General features: G+C 42.9%; 1 protein-coding gene across 1 annotated transcript in view; it reads left to right on the top strand.

Moving 5' to 3' along the window:
• GLI2 (GLI family zinc finger 2) overlaps positions 1 to 21660 on the top strand; it is a 329813-nt gene that overhangs the window by 11698 nt on the left and 296455 nt on the right. The gene's annotated exons all lie outside the window — the stretch shown is intronic.

Below are 21660 nucleotides of genomic sequence, written 5' to 3'. Positions count from 1 at the left end.
TAAAAAAAATGAATTTCACCACTGATTTGGACCCATTGTCCAGTTGATGGTGGCCTGCATTTGGCCACATTAGAGTGTGGTAACTATCTGGAATATTATAGGCATAGGCCAAAGATGCAGTTCTATTACACATTCAACATTCAATGAAATCATGAGGCTTTAAATGAGCAATAACAACAGAATCAGAACTGAGCTCTCTGTGCGAAATGAGACATACAGGGAGTTGTCAAATTTCAACCACTCATTTATGGTGGCACTGAAAAAAAGTGACTTACAACTGATGGTGGCACTTACAGTCATTGAAACATCCCTGATCAAAATTCAGATGTTGGGCAGCTGCCATGTATTCACAACTCTTCCAATGTCCTATGGTCACATAGTAGTCCCCCTTTGTGACCTTCCCAGCTGGATCCCATCAAGTAAAGTCATTTGGGGAAGCCGGACACATGTCATGATTGTGTGATTCACTTTATAACAGCAGCTGAAAAGTTTGTAAAATTGGGCGCTACTGATTTAATGACTATGTCACTTAGCAAACAAAAATTTTGGTCCTCATTGCCTTCACAAGTCGAAGAGTTCCTTTACCTTACTTTTTCCAAATTAAATATTCCTCGCCTTCCTCCTGTCTCCAAGAGGTGAAAGCAGGGATGAAATCAACTTATCTTCGCTACTGGTTTGTAAATGGAGTGCATGCACCACCTTCCACGCATGCACAGGACCTTCCGTGCATGCGCAGGATGTAAAAAATGGGATGTGATGGTGGGTGGGTGGAGCCTCCCGCCGCTTCTACCACCTCGCCAGAACTGGATAGAACCAGCTGAATTTCACCACTGGGTGAAAGGAAAACTTTGTTACAGTAACGTTAATATAGGTTTTTTTTCTTGTTTCGTGCTGACTTGCTGAGGTTATCCTAGGACTCTCTCCCATTTTTCTTTTAATCCATTGGTAGAGAAAGGGTGTGTGGGTTCTGTTGATTAAGGGAAGATCTGTTAAAAGAACATCAGGTCTATAAGACATACGGTTCTTTTTCAGAGGCATCCTCAGCAAGGGCCCTTTTGTGACTTAGAAGACAATAGAATAAAGTCAGGCAGGAGCTTCTGAGCTGCATCTGGAAGGGTCCTGAAGTACACTTGTGTTAAGTTGAATTGATGGAGATTTAATAGCTGTTAGTGGCTCTGAATGGTAGTGATTTTCTTGAGTATCTTCACTACAGCTTGACATTAATAACCCGTTGGACATGTGAACGTGAATCAAACATGTGATTTAATTTCAGAGAAGCATTTGCCCACCCTCCTTTTTAATAATTTAGTTATTTTGATGCTTAAAAATAAGGAAGCAAGCAAGTTAACAACAACAAAACCCCTTGGGTTTGAGAAGCACGTATATCTTGCAAGTTTAATTTTGTTCTCCAGAGGTTTCCCCCCCCCTTTTCTTTTCAGTATAAATCAAATCATTATATTGCTGGGTGTGATGAATTTGTTTTAGATGCCATTGTGAATTAGGGTTATGCTAATAGCCGCTATATAAGTATCATAATTTATTTAATAATGCGTATCGGTATTTGAGCCCGCTTCCTGTATTATTGATTGTGAACATGCATCATGATGACGATGATGATGATGACGATGACTGATTGTTTGCTAGTTGAGCACATCTTGGTTGTTGTAGATCACGGGTCTCAAACTCAATTGCGTCACGTGACATATCACAATGTATCATGGCTTTTTTGCCTTTGCGGAGCTGGTATGGGCATGATGCATCCGGCTTGCAGGGTGGCAGTTTGACACCCCTATTGTAGATTAATACATTTCCATGAATTTTCCAATTTGGGGATATAAGAGTTTGAGAATCAGCAAGAGAGAAAAACAAAATCTGGAATTATTTCAAGTAATATTATCAGCAAACTTTCCTTGTGTACCATTTCAAACTTCTTTTTTATATAAGTTGTGTGAATATCAAATTCATATCATTTATATATGTATGTATAAGGCAAACAACAATATTTTTTTCAAACAAGGTTTCTGGGGGAAAAATGGAAGAAACAATGAGATGAAGGAACCCATCATAGAAGAGAATATTTTGTAGCCTGGGGTTAAACTGCTTGGTCCTTGGTGCTCTCTGAGCTTGGTGGTTTTCTTGCATTACCAAACTACCGTAGGCAACATCATCAGTACCCAAAACCATATTTGGATGAAAACCACCAAGTTCAGAAAGACCAAACACCCCACAATGCATCACAGAGTCCATGATTGAATGGACATTGCCATATTGGGGGGGGGGCGCATCCAAACTCTTAATGTAGATTGCTGCTAAATGCTTGTTTGCCATGTTGGAACTGTCAGGGAAATGGAAGGCAATGTTTACTCAGCAGAAAGATTAATGGTTTATAGGGAATCTGATGGTTTATGGGACTGTACTATGGGAAAGATGAATTCCTTTCCTTCATTTTGTATGTAGTTGAAAAAGAAGCACTCTGCATGAATACAGAGGCTTTGGGGCTATATGGTTTTGGGCTAATACACAAAGATGTGTACTAAATGTACACATAATTTGTGGATTGCTGCTCATTGGTGAATGTCTGTATTAATCATACCTACAGCTTTTTCCTTGTTTTCACTCAAAGGTTAAAGAAAGAGAAGGACAAATGACACATAAATATAGCTCAAGTTGCTGAATATGAGGGCAGATTTTAGCTTTGCTTTTCAAAAATGGAGGTCTTGTGAATCAGATAATTGACAGTCCTTCAGTCTGTCATTTTTCTCCTCAAAAACAGAAACAAAGCACCCTGGTTTGATATATTGGTTATGGTTGGGCTTATGATCATCAATTTTGCCTTTGATAGTTCAGTGGCCTAAGGATCAAGGTTTAAAGCCTAGTTTTTACTGCCCAAAATGCTGTGCCTCTTATGAAATATCTTCTGCCTATTAAAAACTTGTGCTAAAGTTTAGAGTCCAAGAAAATCAAAGGCTGACTTCAAGCGGGAGAAAAGCACAAACCCATCAGAAAAATAATCTGTGAAATGAACCCCATGTATCATGTGAGTGACATGTACGAAGAATTTGCACAAAAGTAACTGCCTTGATTGACACATGCTGTAAACTCACCAGAATTTGGTCTATGGGATTATGAATCATAAGTATATCCAAATTGCTGGATTTGGAAGAGACAGCACTGGTGGAATATAGGTGATACAGGACTTATAGGGCAGAATAGGATGGCCTCTCCTGAGGTATATAAGATACACCAGTGTATCTTTCATACTTGATGCAAAACATTTTTTAAAAAACATACAGACCTGTCTCTGAGGAAGTAGCATTGCATTATTGCACATTGGTCAGTGTGCGATTATGCACTCTATTTTAAAAAGCTGGCCACTTCTAAATAGAACAAATTTTGCTTATTTGACCATGATTGACCTGAATGCCTGCTGGCTCTTTATGATCATGCAGCTCTGTAAATCTCTGGTTTTTGAAACCCACTGTTTTGCAAATTTTATTACAGCTGACAAACTTCATGTTCTTCCCATACCAATCACCCCTCAAGATATTGGAGCTTTTTACTTCTACCCTTCACCTGAGGAGAGGACTTCATAGAGTAGACGTAAAGTCTTATTTTCTCGGGCTGTGTCATTACTTACAGAATTAAAAGCTGGTCCTCCTGTATCTTATCAGCACACTAAAATTGTCTATCATTCAGAACATTTACTGTTATGTTACTCTTGCTCTATCCAGGCCAGAGAGCTCTCAGTTCTAGGTGCAAAAATTCAAACAAAGTGCAATGCTTAAGGTGCAGCTTTCGTTGGCCATTTACTTCTGGTGTTCCATGTTCTTTGTTCCCTTTTACAATTAGCAGCATAAAAGACAACACATGGGTGCTACAGAAGCGCAAAAATTCTGAGTTGTCTGGCAGGTTTGCCTGGCAGTTATTCTGTTCGAAGACCTCAGTGCTGTTGATAACTTGCATAGCATCCTCCATGTTATTGTTAGCTAATCACATGGCTATGGCTTTTATCCCCATTGAATTCTTCTCTAAAATTTTGTTGTTGTTTTTCTGGTTGGGAAAAGAATCTTAAAAAGCTCACGCTCTAAGAAATAGAAACATGTTTCCTTGCCTAAAAGAAGATTGCAGTTTTCAGTGATACGGGGTGCCATAGGTTCATCTGAAGATGGCTGCTTCATAGATCCAGTGATCCCACTGAGATCTCTGTCCAATACAACCCTACAGGTGTGGCTTTTGATTTCTGGAGCAACTTGCTGCCTGCCTACCTTTGAATAACCATTTTTAGTCTTTGAGCCTTTTCTCAGTTGTTGACCCAGAATATGATATAAAATGTCTCTATGATCTCCATTCATTATATACTGTTAATGATGTTTGAGCCTAAGATAGCATGCTAATATCACTTTAATATGATGTGAAAAATGTGAGGTCATGCATGTCGCACCTTCCAGGAACACCTTAACAATGCAGGGTGTCTTTTCCAAGATCTGCCATAGGCACCCAGGGAAGAAAAGTGGCTGCTTTAAGGTGTTCTGAATAAGTGTTATGTAGATAACTAACTATATATGTTCTGAATCATTGTTGCCCTTTGAACTTAGTTCTGATTAACTACTTCACTATAAATATAGTCCAGTGATTATCCCAAGACCTTCCCAGTATAGGAATTAAAGAAGTATATACCACCATAACTGGACCAATAATGAGGAAGCAGGACTATTGCCTTTGGTCTGCAAAAAAATCTGGACAACCAACAGATGGCATTAAAGAGATGGAGAAAAATATTTCTGTGCTGCTGCTGTCTCATATTGGTACTCTGGATCTAGAACTGCTAATGTGCTTTTAAAACAGAGCTCTTCAAACTTGGCAACTTTAAGACTTCAAGTCTTAAAGTTGCCAAGTGTGGGGACCCCTGTTTCAAAGTATAATTTAATAATTATTTTGCCTCAGTGTATCTTTATTTTGTAGGAGAACCAGTAAGATAATGCAGTCCCCTGTATTTTTCATGTGTGCTGTTGGAAAAAATGTCTGTATTTGATGAAATACACATTAGTGCACCTCATATCAGAGGAGAAAGCAGATTAGAATATTCTAAGAGATAGCTTCATGATTTGTAATAGAATTCCACTCATAATTAAAGCATTTTCTGTACAGACTGCTGGAGCTTAGAGGTTTTGGAATTTAGGAAAGAATGGTGTTTTGATAGAACTTAACAGTTTTGGTTCTGATAAATAGCTTCCCGTCTCAATATGACTGTTATTTATGCATCTCATTCCCTTTCCCAACTGAGTGTTGTGCCCCTGATTTGAGCCAGTCTTTTTTTTTCTGTTGGGTTTCAAGCTGATTAAAATAGGAATATTGTAAAGGGACGTAGTGGCTCAGTGGCTAAGGTGCTGAGCTTGTCAATCAGAAAGGTTGGCAGTTCAGTGGTTGAATCCCTAGTGCCGCATAACAGAATGTGAGCTCCTGTTACTTGTGTGAAGTTTCCGCTGTTCGCCCATGAGGCCAATGTTGAGAAAAGACAGGACACGAACTTTCTCGAGATGGAGCGACCCAGATTGGGGTCTGAGAGCCCCTTTTATTGAGATAGGACAAAGGCAGGAGGAGCAATAGCATGTGATTAAAAACAGCCTGTAAAAGTACAATTTCTAATCTACTGCTTCAGGAAAGTTCTCTCTATATATGGTCAAATCCTGGGCGTCATTGGTAGGGCACATCTCAGGATGTTATGTTATTCACTATCAAGATGTTATGGCTTTCTAGGAGTTTGTTTTCTCCTGTGTGATTCAGCGTGACTCTGCAGGCCCTAGTATGAACTAGGCCATGGAGGACACACACCTACACAAGGAACCATATTACAACATACTTGTCCCAGCTTCTGCCAACCCAGAAGTTCGAAAGCATGTAAAAATGCAAGTAAAAAAATAGGAACCACCTTTGGTGGGAAGGTAACAGCATTCTGTGCACCTTCGGCAATTAGTCATGCTGGTTACATGACCACGGAAACATCTTTGGACAGTGTTAGCTCTTTGGCTTTGGAACGGAGATGAGCACCACACCCTAGAGTTGGGAACGACTAGCACATATGTGCAAGGGGAATATTTACCTTTATTGTAGAGCCTATGGAGCTGAAGTTGTTCCACTCTGGATCAGAGCCTTTCCTCTTTTTGTCCAACATTTGTCTTGTCACACTGGTTGTGAGAACTTGGCTCTAAAGCCCAAATCAGAACATGAGTAAAATACAATTCCTATATTTATGTTCCCTAGCAACTGATACATTTTTTTCCTCTTCTGTCTAATTGTGTCTGATTCTTGGAGAGGCCTGGACAAATTGTTGCAATTTGTTGGCAAGATTTCAGAAGTGGTTTGCCATTGCCTCTTTCCTAAGGCTGAGTGAAAGTGATTGGTCCAAGATCATCCAGCGGCTTTGTGTGTCTAATATGGAACTAGAATGCAAGTCTCCCAATTTTTAGCCTGATGCCAGAACCACTGCACCAAACTAATTCTCCAACTAATATATAAAGACAAATTATTAGAAGGTCTGCAGAGGTGGCGCAGTGGTTAGAGTGCAGCACTGCAGACTACTTCAGCTGACTGCAGTTCTGCAGTTCGGCTGTTCAAATCTCACCGGCTCAAGGTTGACTCAGCCTTCCATCCTTCCGAGGTGAGTAAAATGTGGACCCGGATTGTTGGGGGCGATATGCTGACTCTGTAAACCGCTTAGAGAGGGCTGAAAGCCCTATGAAGCGGTATATAAGTCTAACTGCTATTGCTATTCTTCATCCCATTGGCAACTGATGTGACAGAAGCCATACATTTTCAGGATGTTTTTGATTAACTTCTCAGAATAGTTTGCTGAGGAATGCCAAAGTTTGGAGTGTGTGTGTGTGTGTGTGTGTGTGTGTGTGTGTGTTGTGTATGTATATACACACAAAGGCTTCTAGTTTCAATAAAGAGAAAACTGTACTGAAGCGATATGTTATATAAGGTTGAAGTTTAAGGACTACTGGATAAATGTTTGGTTATGTAAAAGGATTATAGCATCCCCTTTTACTGCTGGAACCCAACCTACTTTGGATCAATTTTAGGAATGACTTCCAAATTGCTGCAAGTAGTTGAAATAGAGAGATAGCAATAGCACCTAGACTTATATACCACGCCACAGTGCTTTTACAGTGCTTTTACAACCCTCTCTAAGCAGTTTACAGAGTCCGCATATTGTCCCCAATAAGAGCCAAGGTGGCGCAGTGGTTAAATGCAGCACTGCAGGCTACTGCTAGATCAGCAGGTCAGCGGTTCAAATCTCACCGGCTCAGGGTTGACTCAGCCTTCCATCCTTCCGAGGTGGGTAAAATGAGGACCCAGATTGTTGGGGGCAATATGCTGACTCTCTGTAAACCGCTTAGAGAGGCCTGAAAGGCCTATGAAGCGGTATATAAGTCTACTGCTATAATTTGGGTCCTCATTTTACCGACTTCGGAAGGATGGAAGGCTGAGTCAACTTTGAGCCTGGTGAGATTTGAACTACCAAATTGCAGGCAGCCAGCAGTCAGCAGAAGTAGCCTGCAGTACTGCACTCTAACCACTGTGCTACTGTGGCTCAGATGTCTTATTTATAAGTGGAAATACACGCAGATGTATTAGAGTTCCATAGATCTGTGGCATCTCACTGGGAGAAAACCAACCTGGATACATTCCCATCGTATAGAGAGTAGTAGGACTTTGTTTCATTAGATTGTTGGTAACTCCATCACCGTTTGCACCAGGAGTTAAAAGTATGAGAGCAACTGTATCTTGCCTAGATCCAGCTTTCTTAGAGTGACAGATACTTTGTGATAAAGCCACTGGATTAACATGCCTTTGGAGATTCCAGGCAGTGTTCCATGTTGATACTTGCAGACTACAGAAGTATCCAAGATTCTTTCTTTGCTTGTCTTCTCAAATAAAGAATTAATCTCAGAGATTAAGCAGCTTTGTTGCCAAAAGATTTTTACAGCAAGATCTAACATAGTACCAATTTCTTCCTCCTCCTCCTCCTCCTTTAAGGATCCATTCATATCTAATTATATAAAGAGAAAATTGGAACACAAACTCCAAGAAGAACAATGTCTAGTTTCATGTACGGTATATAAACTAGGATTTTATAGCCCTTCCCTTCGAATGTTATTTAGAGCTTTTCAGCTTTAGTGTTTGTGATGATTTCTGAAATCAAAACCAGAAATCCAAACTTTTGCCAGACCACAGGCTCCTTAGTGCCAGACTTGGGAGACAAGCACCACATGTTTTGGTATAATTTGAAAGCACAACATAAGCTATTTTTAACCCTTCCCTTTCTCTACCCTTTGCAACTATGTAATCGCTTCCTTTACTAATCCAACAGATTACCTGTAGTAAAAGTGTAGATGACTATTTCTCAGTTGCTCCAAAACTGCAGTGGCAAAGGACCCAAAGAACCTGGACATGGACAGCTGTGCCTTTCATACTGGTAGTCCTCAATTTATGACCACAATTGAGCCCCAAATTCATGTTGCTAAGTGAGACATTTGTTAAGTACATTTTGCCCCATTTTATGACCTTTGTTGCCACAGTTGTTAAATGAGTCGCCGCAGTTTTTGAGTTAGTAACTTGGTTGTTAAGTGAACCTGGCTTCCCCATTGACTTTGCTTGTCAGGAGGTTGCAAAAGGGGATTGTGTGACCCCGGGACATTGCAACCGTCATAAATGTGAGTGAGTTGTCAACCATCCGAATGTAAATCACATGACCATGGGTCATAAGTGTGGAAAATGGTCATGTCACTTTTTTTAGTGTGGTCATTAAATGTTGTAAATCAAGGATTACCTCTACCCCAACCATTTGGTATTGCAATACTTATCAAATTAAAAAAAAATCCAGACATGTGGAGTTCTGAATCTTTGCTTAGAAGAATTTGGCTCTTCTGCTTTTAATCAGAATGGCGTCGGTTTCATGTGGGATCTCCTTCTGTAAATTAAGATCAAGAACTCCCAAGGATCTAAACAAACTCTCCAGTTTCTTTCTCATTGTGGAAAGTAATTTGTTTCAGTTTATCATTAGATCTGTTGTACCATTGTTTCCAATGCCCTAGAGAAACATTGCATTTGGACTGACTGTTTCAACTTTATAATCCCTTTGGTTTTAATCCTATATGTAATTACCAAGACGCAGGCCTCATTGAACCTAAGGGGAATCAGTTTGAGTAAACTTTGCATTGTGATTCCCACAATGAGTTCAATGGGGTTTATGCAAGTACATTTCTTTATAAATATTGGTAATAAAATATAGCATATGCATCACTTTGTTCAGCACTCTCTCCCCCCTCCCTCTCTCTGTCTCTCTCTCTCTCTTATTTATACATTTATTTTATAATTGTTATAACCTGCTCCAATCCTATATGGACTGAAGAGTATAAAAAGATCCCACATGGGTTGTTTTTTTTAACTTATTCATCTTTTCTGTCTTCTGTTTTGTATCTTATCGTGATATAATTTCAAAAATATACCAAAAGACTAACATGTCCTAATAATCTATCCATGAGAAGTGATATAGTTGCAAAATTGCATTTGCCAGGGATGTTATTGTGTAACCTACAAAAAGCTGAAAAATCTGTAGTTCATGCCAACTTTAAAACTGTTGGACATTCTTCAGTTTGAGTTTGAGGATATAAATGGTCAACATGAAACTTTGGAAAGAACCAAATCCATTGGAATATCATATTTTTTCCACAGCTCATTCTCCTTTATTTTTGAAAATCTGTGAGAGTAATTTCACCCTGTTAGTCAGAGGATGACATCACAATGCTACCTAACTATTTAGGTTTAAATCTGCACTGTGATGTTTTGGTTACTAAGTAAAGCCAACTCAAAACAGGGCCAAAAAAATGGGCTGTTTTTTTTTTAGAAAGGAGTCCAAAGAAAATGTTTTGGGGCATTCTCATGAATGTTCCAAAACATATGATCTTTCAATCTTGGCTTTTAACTAGTGACTTTGTTTAAATCATCTTTTTCTCAGCCCTAGAAAGTAGGCAGTGGACAACCACTTCTAACTGTACTCAATTTTTCATTTTATTTTTAAAAAGTTAAAATAGAAAACTTCAATTTTTTCCTCATGAATGTTCCAAAACATTTGATCTTTCAGTTTCAGCTTTGATTAGTGTTTTGTTTAAGTCACATCTCATGTCATGAGTATCAGACTATGAGTAGAAGTTCACATGATTTTCCTACTTAGTATTACTAAAGAGACATGGGATTGTTGAAGCCAAGCATTCCTCAGAATATATGGGCGAGCCTAAATCTCAAAGGAATCACCAAGAGTGTCTGGCAGGGGTGTCAAACTCAATTTCATTAAGGGGCAGGCGTGCCCATGGTGGACATGGCCAGCTTGACAACACTCATGTCAGGGGATGCCTATGGTCACTCTGCCAGTGAAAAAGGCCTCCTGAGCTCCATTTTCGCTGGCAGAGGGACCATGGGCCAATCCTTCACTGTTTCCAGGGGGGCCCTGTGGGCCAGATCTAAGCACCCCATGGGCTGGCTCCAGCTCCTGGGCTTTGAGTTTGACACCACTGGTGACAAGGCTGTGTTATCTAGAAAAATGTCAGTAAGATGAGAATAAGCTGCCAGTGGATAAACATATTTTATAATTAAAATGGAGGATCTAACAGAAGATATCAGTGGTGGATTCTGTTGGTAAAACTTCATATTGTTCATCTCCTGCATGAACCTGCTATGGAGCAAAGACAACTGCTCTCATTCGCTAGCATTTTCAGTCTGGTATAACCACAGTTATATTAGGGCAATTGTTTCAATTGTGGTTTCTCAACTCAAGCTATTTTAAGGACCATCTTGCTAATATTTGTTCAGATTGCTTAATTATAGTTAACATACTGTAGGACTTTCACATGGATGGAAAGAACAGCTAGAGATTTATGAAAGGCAGGTGTTGGATATATTCCATAATAGGTTATGGGCTCACATTTGGAAATGTTCTTTTTAGTTTTATATAGCTATCACAAAAGTATTTAATAAGCAGGTTAAGTGAAGAAATGGACTGTGCATATAGCTAAACTTACATTTGATTGTGTGGTGCTCTTAAATCCAAGTTTCATATTTATGGTATTAGTCATGGAAATTTTCTTTGCCAGAAAATAGTACTGAAATGATTCAGGAAGTTGTAGTCCTGAGCTAGAGTGACTTTGAAAGCATTTAAACACAATAGAGAGTCAGTTTGGTCTAAAACTTAAGGCACCAGAAATTGAGGAGTGGTAAGTTCCAGTCCCAGTTTAGGTACAAAGCCAGCTGAGTGTCCAGTCTCTCTCTCTCTCTCTCTCTCCTCTCTCTCTCTCTCTCTCTCTCTCTCTCTCTCTCTCTCTCTCTCTCGCTCTCGCTCTCTCTCTCTCTCTCTCTCTCTCTCTCTCTCTCTCTCTCTCTCTCGCTCTCTCTCTCTCTCTCTCTCTCTCTCTCTCTCTCTCTCTCTCTCTCTCTCTCTCTCTCTCTCTCTCTCTCTCTCTCTCTGCCTTAGAAAGCAGGCAATGACCAACCACTTCTGAAGTCTTGCCAAGAAGACTCTGCAAGGACTAATCCAAACTGTCACAAGGAGTCAATACATACTAAAAGATACTAAATAAATAAATATAGGGCAAAGTAGTTCAATTCTTTGACTGTAACTTTTGAAGCTACCATAAGCTGAATCATTCCATTGGTCATCCAGTTCAACCTTTTTCAACCTGGCACCCTCACATTGAATATCTTTTCAGCTGGTATTGGAATTAATTAGAGCATACAGCGTAAAGAAGATGTAAGATCTAGGAGGAAAACAGTCTTGACCATTATTTTTTACTTACCTATTAACAGCATTCTAAGGTTCTGTACTCTTTGATTCAATGTTTGGCAACTTTGGCAATTTTAAGATGTGTGGACAGAATTCCCCAGCCAGCAATGCTGGCACTGATCTTTCTGATTCACCGCTTGCCGGCTTTGGTGACTTTAAGTTGTATGGACTTCAGCAACCAGAATTCTGGGAGTTGAAATCCATGTATCTTAAAGTTGCCAAGGTTGATAGACACTGCCCTGATTGGTGATAACAGTGACTGAACTTGGAACTTTCTATTTTGAAAAACTATGACTGTTCCTCCACCCCCCAACATGATTTACTTTCTTGGGATCAGGCCAAAAAAATTATAAATGCGTGACAATGAAAAAGACTCATTATAGAGTTAATAAGGCTAGTTTAAGGAACAAACTTAATTTTATTTTTTAAAAGTGAAGCTTTTTTATTTAAAGTGCTGTTTCTGGAGGACGCTTTAAAGACCAAGCATCTGGTTGCAGATAGTTTGGAGCCATTTCTTATTAATAACTGTAAAGACATCATCACTATAATTAAAAAGATGAGACATGTAATACGACAACACCCTAGAATATGAGAAAAGTTCAAGAAACTGGATTAATTTACAAACGTAAATAAGGTTCTTCTTCCCTTTATGCTTGCTGAAAACGAGATGGCACATGTACTATCAGAAATCTACTTTAACAGTATCATTTAACTTCAGGGACTTTGCTTACAATCCAAAATTATTTTTCCTGTCAGCAGTCTGTTCTTCAAGTCTTCAGAGTTTTTGGCCAAAAATAAACACATTACTTGAATTAGCAAAGTATGAAATGTTAAAACTTATACTGCAATTACAACATGGTGCAACTTCTAGAAGAATGACATGGTGTGTTAATACAGTTTTTTTCTGGTACAAAGATAGTTGGAATTCAGATCCAACCACTCCATCCTGTGTAAGTAATGGCCAACAACATCTGGAGACTCAGCACTGGGAAATTATGATCTGGTTCCTTAATTTATAGTATAGTAACCAATCAGGATTGCACAGTCTTAGAGTGTATTATGAGCCATGGTGGCACAGTGGTTAGAGTGCAGTACTGCAGGCTACTTCTGCTGTCTGGCTGAAATTTTGGCAGTTCTAATCTCACCAGGCTCAAGGTTGACTCAGCCTTCATCCTTCCGAGGTCAGCAAAATGAGGACCCAGATTGTTGGGGGCAATATGCTGACTCTGTAAACTGCTTAGAGAGGGCTGTAAAGCACTCTAAAGCAGTATATAAGTCTAAGTACTAGTGCTATTTCTTAGAGAAATCTTACCATGATCTAATAGAATTCTCGAGAAACTACTGGTAAGCTATTACTGTGACCACATAAAGCTCCAGACCTTTAAGGTGTGTTATAATATCCAAATATTTAATCATTTCTATTTTGGCATCTGTTACCCATTGCTGAAAAATCTGCCCAATCACTTGGTTTCCAATCATTCAATTTGTTACTATTTGCAATATTTTTGTCTTCAATATCCAACCTGCCTCTCCTTTTTATATGAAATCATTGGATTGTGCTCTTTATAGCTTAGTCTCAACATTTACTCTTTCCTCTTCTTTCCCTGCCATACAGCTGTGACACCCCCCACCCCCTATTAGATTTTCCTTCCACTTTTGGGTCATTGTCTTCAATGCAGTTGTGGTTGGCTCTTAGCTTCTGTTGACTTGTGAATGCTCCAAACGTGTTGGAGATCATGATGATCAGAAGAGTGAATTATGCTCAACACGTTTTAGGAAAATTGGTTCAGGGGTGTGTGGGGGGAACTGCTTTTAGAAAGTATGGCATATGTATCTTTTTCTTGAAAGTGATAGAATAGTATTTGGTATGACTTCCAAAGAATACATAATATGCATTTCAGGATCCAATGTGGCAACATGTGTGGTAGCAAAGCATTGAAGTATGCAGCATATTTAAAACCAATTATGGAAGACAGTTTTAGCTGTGGATCTAATTTGTGATCTAAGCCAACCAACACTTTCATGTTGCTGTCGTCCCCCCTCCTTTTCATGGAAGAACTGAATTACTGGTGTAGATGTTAAGAGCTATGGCTGCATTTGTTTCTCTAATTACATGGATCTCCACCATCCAGCTTGTGCGGAAGATAAACTACCATTTTACAGGAGATGCTATGGCTTGATTTAGAGGCCTGTTTTGCCTAATTTTCCAGTTGAGCTTTTCAAGATAAGGAAAAGGTGCAGCCCAAGAGACACATTTTGGGCTTGCAAGAATCAGAAAATCAAGGCTCTTCCCTTGGCCAGCATAATAGGAAGATAGGAATGCAGCTGGAATGTGATTGTTTAACTTTTGCTCAAATGTCAAATGGAGTGGAAGCAATGAGAGTTTTTAGGGTATAAATCAGAATTCAGCAAGCTATATTAAAACAAAAAAAAGTTTCTTTTTTTTTTTAAGAAATGAAAAAATTATTTGGTCCAAATAAGAGGCCAAATGGCTCAATATAATTTCTCTTGCTTCAAAGACAGCCACATCATTCATAATAGTAACAGTAACAAGAAGACAAGGTATAACCCCCCCAAAATGGGACAGAAATATAAATTGTGCATTAATGTGTTCATACTTGTAAAGAAGAGGAAGAAACAATTCTAGCTTATTTTATGTCATTCCCTTCTTTACCTTTTTTGCTAATACTGCCAGAGGCTTTCTCAAGGTAGAGTCCAAAAATAGGTCAAAAGAATAAAGCCTTGTTCCTCTGTATGTGTACATGGACATATGTACAATGGGGTAGGACTTTGGTCACCTATCATGGCTGCCATCTTGGTTTTGTTTGACCATTCCCAGATGGATGCCACGGAATACCATTAGGGTGTGTTTTTTTCAAGAGTGAATTTGACTATGTCTGGTCATTTGCAGATAAAAAGCTGCTAAATTTATACCAAGGATAGGCTTACTGACACTCTCCATTGACCCAGCATATTCCCTGCTTCACCGTAAGTTATTTATTTTTAGATTATTTGAATGAAAAATAACAATAAAGGAAAACCTAGCATTTTCTTGATACCTAAGGATAGTTCTGGGCCTCATAAGTACTCCAAGACAACAAAAATAGCAAGCTGCCCAGTGCTTTGTCCTTAAGCTGACAAAGAAATGTTCTTAATCTGCTCAGAAATAAAAAGTAAAAGCAAAGGGAAGATAAGGAGGTGAAGAATATCTTTGGTGTAGAAAGAAAGGATAGCAAGGAGCATTGTTGAATCTCAGATCGAGATTTGATGCCTGGTTACATCATCACAGCAATCATTTATGAGAGCCATAGCTGTGATAAATTTTCAACTTTCCTGGACATTGTAATGCAGAATACCTAAAAAACTATAATAAATAGAATAGAATAGAATAGAATAGAATAGAATAGAATAGAATTCTTTATTGGCCAAGTGTGATTGGACACAAAGGAATTTGTCTTTGGTGCACTTAATGATAGCCATAGGGTAAAAATAAGCAATGAGGAAACAATCGATATATAGGTAAACTGTGAGAATGTTTGATCATTGGAATGATAAATACATAAAACAGTCACTCCAGAACTGCTAATTGGAGTGATCCAGTAGGACAGGAGTGTCAAACTCAAGGCCCATGGGCTAGATGCAGCCTGCGGGGTGCATAGATCTGGCCTATGGGGCCACCCTGGAAACAATGAAGGACCGGCCTGTGGTGCCTCTGCCAGCAAAAATGGAGCTCCATTTTCACCTGCCATGGCCTCCTGCAGCCTCTGTAAGCAAAAATGGAACTAGGGCTCCCAAGCTCCATTTTCGCTGGTGGAGTGCTCTGGCCACCACAGGCGTCCCCGATACAAATGTCATCGAGTTGGCCATGCCCATCCTGACCACACCCACCCATCCCCCCCTGAGGTTAAACACAACCCTGATGTGGCCCTCAATCAAATCAAGTTTTACACCCCTGCAGTAGGACTTTGGGGAGAAATAAGTGAATGAAAAGCTCTTGCTTTGTCTTCTTTTGGTCATTCTCCTCAAAAGACAGGCAATCCTATTGCATCCCTGCAGCAGGAATGATTGAATGGTCCAATCATATGGCTACAAAAGACATATGAGTCTATACTTCGGCCATGCCTCTCTTTCCAATTTGAATTCAGAACAATAGCATAGCTCCTATGTTTAGGAGAGAGCAGGCCTGGATTAGAATCTTGCATTCTGGGAGTTCCAGAGCAGCAGCTGGATAAGCATCTGACTGGCAGGGGTGGGACATGTACAGCCCCCAGGCCAAATTCAACTGCCAATGAAAGGGCTTTATCTGATTGGTATTGTCCATAGGTAATCAAGAAAGGAACTATAGGAACTTGTGAGAGATTGCTCAAGGTTCCGTTGTATGACTTTTATATACAAGTCTTGAGACTGTATTCAGAAAACTTAAAAAGAAAGCTTGCTTTTCTTCTGAAGGAGTGCATTATTCTGCCAAGTTTACTTCAGACCCTGTTCTTTGGAGAATAACTTTATATAAATGAGTATTTTCATGTGTGTATATCTCTGCTTTTTTGGTACTTAGGAAGGGCTATCCAGTTCCTTCCTCATACAGATTGGGCTATAACCATTTGGGCTGTAACATTCCTCTTTGAAAACTTTTCCCATTCATAATTGACAACAACAATGATTAAAAATGATGTTTCGGGGATGGGATCCACCCATTACTTTTAAGTATCCATTAGTGTGACATTAAGGATACACAACATTATATCCAGGGATGGGCTTCAAAACTTTTTGCAAGGGTTCTCTGCCGTTTGCTGGGTGGGTGGATGGGTGTGGCCATGGTGGGTTTGGCCTAGTAGGCCTCCTGCACCACAGTGGGAGGAGTGTTTCTGCCCTCCCCGGGTTCCAGAGGCTTTCCTTGAGGTTTGGGAGGGTGAAAACGGCCTCCCCAGGCTCTGGAGGCCAGAAATGGGCCCATTTCCGGCCTTCCCGAACTTTCGGCGGGCCTGTTTTTGCCCTCCCCGAGCCTCTGCACGCCCCCTGCACTTACTTGCATCCAAAATGGGCCCTGTGGGGATTCCTGGGAGGGAAGGGGCAGAGTGGGTGGGGCAGGGCCAGCCAGGAGTGGGATTTGGGGATTCTCTGAACTGCACAGAATCTTTGCTAGAGGTTCTCCCGAACCCCTGCAAACCTCCAGTAGCCCACCCCTGATTACATCCCTACACTACATTAAATGAAGAGACACTAAGTAAAGCTTAATGTGGGAGAGCTTCTGGGACCATATTAACTGCCAGCGAGGGGATGGCTGGTTCAGATGGGGGCGACTGCGATCGGGCGACTGGCCCTGCTGCCACCGCCACGACCCTCCCAGCCCCCTCTTCCTTTTGTTTTCATCATATTTTGGCCTACAGCAGTCCTGACAACCTTCGTCCTTGCTTCCTGCGATTGGGAGAGCCCCTGGAGTTTTCGGAGTGGTATCGGTTCAGTGTTTGTTTCCAAGGAGTGGGATGGCTGATCCGTATGGTGCTGGATGAGGGTTGGCATATGACTGTGCTTGTCATCGCCATGGCCCCTTCGGGCACACCCCTCCAACCGACCAGACTTTCTCCGCGCTGTGGCCTCTCCTTCGCCCTCTTTGTGGCTGTGGGGCCTTTTCTCCTTATTAACTTTACCATCTGGCTCTTCCTGCATATGGATTTTGGACTGCTTACAGACTCTGGACTCTTGGACTCCCAGATTTACAACCCTGTTTCCATGTCATGACTACTGCCGTCTACTACTATTCTAGAGACACCATCTCAACCACCCAGACTTTTTCCCCCCTTTGTCACACTGTCTAGGAGAGAAGACAAACTACTCTCTTTGCATTCACTTACCACTGACCCGACGTTTGTGTCTCTGCCCCATGAACGAACGATCCCACTTGCACAACATTAATACCAATTTTAATATCGGCGCAACCCCCCCCTCTTATTCTGTATGTGGAGTGTATGTGTATGACTGTGAGTGAATGATCCCACATTCTTTTAAATTAGTGTAATTTTTTACTGTATTGCTGTATTTTTTAATCTGTAGTGGGGTACGTATGTGGAGAATGCCTGGTTGGTACGTATGAGGGGATTAAGAGCGCGGCCTGGAGCCCCATCCACTGAGTGCAGTAGCAGAAGTGGATGGGGGCCCAGACCCGCCTCTCATCCCAGAGTGTCTGGTTTGAATGGCCTGCCGAGTAGAACGGGGGCCATGGGAGACGGAGGGGGGTCTACGGGCATGGGGGCAGGCCGGAGCATTAGGGTTATGACTGGGAGGGGCAGGTACAACGGGAGCCTCAGGGCTAGACATTACTGGGGAAGGAGGGTTCGCTACGTCACAGCGATCCTTCGTTCCGGCCCTGATAGCTCAACTCGGGAACCAGATGGCATGGGAAACCAGGGCCCTGGTCTCAGGCTGCTACTGCTAAATGCCAGGTCTGTGGTCCATAAAGCTCCCCTCGTCCGGGACTTACTATTAGACCTGGCATGTATTACTGAAACCTGGCTGGGCTATGAGGGAGGAGTCCCCCTCTCAGAAATGTGCCCAGAAGGGTTTCAGGTGCTGCACCAGCCACGACACCAGAGAAGGGGTGGAGGAGTCGCTGTTATAATCCGGGAGTCATTGATGCCTCGCAGGCTCCTGGCTCCAGAGAATGTCGGGTGTGAGTCCCTCCTTGTGAAGTTGGACCTAGGGGGTCAAGTGGGCTTGCTGCTGACGTACCTACCTCCCAGCTGCGTCACAACAGCCCTGCCTGCCCTCCTAGAATCAGTAGCCGGACTGGCGGTTGAGTTCCCCAGACTTATTGTGTTTGGGGATTTCAACCTGCCATCTCTTGGCGAACGCTCTGATGGGGCCCAGGAGTTCATGGCTTCCATTGCAACCATGGACTTGACCCAGGTAATTCAGGGTCCGACTCATGTGACGGGACACACGCTTGACCTTGTATTTCTCTGGGACCAGTGGAGACGTGATCTGGAATTAAAGGGGATTGAGATCTCGCCCTTGTCATGGTCAGATCACTTCCTGTTGACTTTCGGAAGTTACTCCCCCACCGCAGGGAGGTGGAACCGATTAAATGGTTCCGCCCCAGGCACCTGATGGACCCATCAGGATTTCAGACGGAGTTTGGGGAGATACCTGACTCCCTTGCCCACAATCTGGCTGAGTCCTTGGTCGCTGCCTGGAATACAGCGGTGGCTAGGGCACTAGATCAGATTGCGCCTTTGCGGCCTCTCCGCGGCAGTGGATCCAGGAGGGCGCCTTGGTTCACCGAGGAACTCGGGAAATGAAGTGCCAAAAGAGACGCCTAGAGTGACGCTGGAGGGCTAGTAACTCTGAATCTGACTGAACACTGCTAAGAACCTTTATTAGGACTTACTTATTGGCGATACGGGCGGCAAAATGTGCTCATTTTTCCGCCCTTATTGCGTCCGCACAATCTCGCCCGGCCGCCCTGTTTAGGATAACCCACTCCCTCCTGAAAGGGAGGGATGCGAGTGAACCCTTACAGGGAAGAGCTGAGGAATTTGTTCAGTTTCTGTCGGATAAAGTCACTCAGATTCGGACGGACCTGGACTCCACTTGGACAGTGCCAGCAGAGATGCCGAGGGAGAGCCTTGATGAAACTTTGTGGGGTGAGTTCCAGTTTGCCACTCCTGAAGAAGTGGACAAGGCCATGGGAGCGATGAGTGCCATCACCTGTTTACTGGACCCGTGTCCCTCCTGGTTGGTTTCGACCAGCAGGGAGGTGACACGAGGCTGGATCCAGAGGATTGTTAACACCTCACTTCGAGAGGGGTCTTTCCCACATCCTTTGAAGGAGGCGGTGGTGAGACCCCTCCTTAAGAAGCCTGCTCTTCACCCAGCTGTCTTTAAAAACTACTGTCCAGTCTCCAACCTCCCTTTTCTAGGGAAGGTTGTTGAGAAGGTGGTGGCCTCCCAACTCCAGCGGACCTTGGATGAAGCGGATTATCTAGATCCCTTTCAGTCTGGTTTCAGGCCTGGTTACTGCACCGAAACCGCTTTGGTCGCACTGACTGATGATCTCTGGCGAGCCAGAGATAGAGGGCATTCCTCTATCCTGGTGCTTCTTGACCTCTCAGCAGCCTTTGATACCATTGACCATGGTATCCTTCTGCGGCGGCTAGTGGAGGTGGGAGTGGGAGGCACCGTCTTATGGTGGTTCTCCTCTTACCTCTCGGACAGGTCGCAGTCGGTGTTAGTTGGGGGGCAGAGATCGACCCCTAGGCCCCTAACGTATGGGGTGCCACAGGGTTCGGTCCTGTCCCCCCTTCTTTTCAACATCTACATGAAACCGCTGGGTGAGATCATTCAACGGCACGGGATAAAATACCACCAGTATGCGGACAATACTCAGTTGTATCTGTCCGCCCCGTGCCAACTCAACGAAGCGATGGATGTGATGAGCCAGGGTCTTGAGGCTGTTAAAGACTGGATGGGGGTCAACAAGCTTGTGCTCAATCCAGAAAAGACCGAGTGGCTGTTGTGTTTCCCTCCCACGAATTGGCCAAGTGTTCCATCTCTCAGGCTGGGGGGTCAAACTGTATGCCCCTCAGACAGGGTTCACAACTTGGGAGTCCTCCTGGATACACAGCTGACCTTCGAACATCATTTGTCAGCTGTGACCAGGGGGGCATTTGCCCAGGTTCGCCTGGTGCACCAGTTGCGTCCCTACCTGAACCGGGAGGCCCTCACAACAGTCACTCGTGCCCTTGTGACCTCTAGGCTGGAATACTGCAATGTGGTCTACATGGGGCTGCCCTTGAAGAGCATTCGGCGACTTCAGCTAGTCCAGAATGCGGCCGCGCGAGCGATCGTGGGTGCACCTCGCTTCACCCATGTAACACCTATCCTCCGCGAGCTGCACTGGCTGCCTGTTGGTCTCCGGGTGTGCTTCAAGGTGCTACTTATCACCTACAAAGCCCTTCATGGTACTGGACCTGGGTACTTGAGAGACCGCCTACTGCCAATTACCTCCACTAGACCGATATGATCGCATAGATTAGGCCTCCTCCGAATTCCATCATCCAGGCAGTGTAGACTGGCAACTACCCGGAGGAGAGCCTTCTCGGTGGCTGCTCCGACCCTCTGGAACGAACTCCCCATGGAGATCCGGACCCTCACCACCCTCCAGTCCTTCCGCGCCGCTCTAAAGATCTGGCTGTCCCGGCTGGCCTGGGGTTAAGATTCTAACCCCACTCGAATTGTGTGACTGTTGTGTTTTCTTTTTAATTGTCTTCATGTTGGAAAATTGTTTGTCCTCCCCCCCTTTTTTTGAACTGTGAGCCGCCCTGAGTCCCCCCAGGGAAAAGGGTGGCATACAAATAAAGGGAAAATGAAATGAAATGTGCCAGTGCCTGGAAGCTGTCAGGGTCTGGATGGGAATGAACAAGCTTGCGCTCAACCCTGACAAGACTGAGTGGCTTTGGATGTTATCCCCCAAAGATAGTCCAGATATTCCACCATTAAACCTGGGGGGTGAAATTCTACACCCCTCAGAGAGGGCTCGCAACTTGGGTGTTCTCCTGGACCCACAGCTGACATTAGAACACCATTTGTCAGCTGTGACCAGGGGAGCTTTTGCCCAGGTTCGCCTGGTGCACCAGTTGCGGCCCTACCTGGACCGGGAGGCACTCCAAATGATCACCCATGCCCTCGTCACCTCAAGGCTTGACTACTGTAACACACTGTACATGGGGCTGCCCTTGAAAAGTGTTCAGAGACTACAATTGATCCAGAATGCAGCCGCGCAAGCGATACTGGGTGTACCTAGGTACACCCATGCTACACTTATC

The sequence above is a fragment of the Thamnophis sirtalis genome, unplaced genomic scaffold, assembly GCF_051295495.1.
Source record: "Thamnophis sirtalis isolate CommonGarterSnake01/CBP01778 unplaced genomic scaffold, rThaSir2_p1.2 scaffold_1, whole genome shotgun sequence".
In the NCBI taxonomy this organism is placed as follows: domain Eukaryota; kingdom Metazoa; phylum Chordata; class Lepidosauria; order Squamata; family Natricidae; genus Thamnophis; species Thamnophis sirtalis.
This window is presented reverse-complemented; position numbering and strand designations above follow the sequence as displayed.